Source organism: Trichechus manatus, unplaced genomic scaffold (assembly GCF_000243295.1).
Source record: "Trichechus manatus latirostris isolate Lorelei unplaced genomic scaffold, TriManLat1.0 scaffold00390, whole genome shotgun sequence".
NCBI lineage: Eukaryota > Metazoa > Chordata > Mammalia > Sirenia > Trichechidae > Trichechus > Trichechus manatus.
Window position 1 is genome coordinate 21868 of NW_004444326.1, and position 1378 is coordinate 23245.

Consider the following 1378-nt stretch of genomic DNA (forward strand, 5'->3'; position numbering starts at 1 on the left):
TGCTCTGTTAACTGGAGTGTCCTCTTTCTGAGGAGCCACCTGGGAGGAGTCACTTTAGCTTCAGTACTAGGAAGCAATGGAGCGGTTTCATAAGGACATGAGAGCATACAATTTTCTGCAAAACCCAAACGAAACCAAATAAAAGAATGCATAACAGCACAGCAATTTAAATGGAAAGGACTATTTCACCTGACTCTGGGCACGCAATACTTGGCTTGGGTGTGAAAGGAGAGATGCCAATCTCTTGTTTCCTCATGAGCCCTCTGTTCCCCAGGGTTTCTCATCGCTTGATCCTGTTGGAGCTCTGAGGGTGATTTTCGTGTTCAAAGATACATTTTGGGTTTATCACAGCCCTGTTTATAGGATTATGTGCATTAGTGTACACTTTATACATTCATAAGTTTACCTTATGCACAGGGTTGCCCACACTTAACCATAGTGTTCTATGTGATGAAAGATGTAAAGAATTTTCCAGAGTTATTTTGAGCATACACAATTTTTGTCCTAAAACCTAACCCTGAGTAAGATGTGGCTTCGCTCTACTGGCATTGCTATGGAGAAAGAGATTTTTTTCTCCCTTTCTTCTTTTTTTCTTTCTTTCTTTTTCAATCTTACCCTTTTTCCTGAACTCTTTATCTGTTTAATTGCTACTCTTTCAGTTTAAGCTCAGACTCTCTTTCTGTCTAAATGGAATTTTTCATTATTTGTTCCCAGAGAATCCTGTTCATAACGTTGGAGCAGTTATCTCAGTTGATAGTTGGTCCTGATTACTCAATTACTGATATCTGTGCCTCCTCCAGAATGTAAGTCCCATGGGGGGCATTGTGTCTCCCAAACCTGGGGTTACTGTGCCTAGTTTGTCGTGGCTACTTAATAAATATTTATTGAATGAATATCACTGGTGACTTTCTCCTACTTGTGTTGGCTGTTAGAATGTCAGGTGAAATTTATAGCCTATGTCAAATAAGGGTGTATTTTAGATATACAGTTTTCCCTGACTTTATCTTGCATTTCCATTCTTGTTTTCCATTTTCCATGACTACATTTACTCATTTCAATTTTACATGTTGCCTTGAAAGCATTTTTATGAGCTGTTCAAAATCCTTCTTTAGAATAAACTAGTGTATCAATACATACAGGAGTCTGTGGGTTAAAGGCTAGGCTGCTAAGCGAAATGTTGGTGGTTTGAATCCACCTAGAGGTGCCTCAGAAGAAAGGCCGGGAGATCTAGCTCCAAAGGATCAGCCACTGAACACAACATGGAGCACAGTTCTGCTCTGAAACACATGGGATTGCCATGAGTTGGAATTGACTCCATGAGAAGTTTTTTTTTTTTTTATGTAAATATATATATAAACAAAAAAACCAAACACGAGTT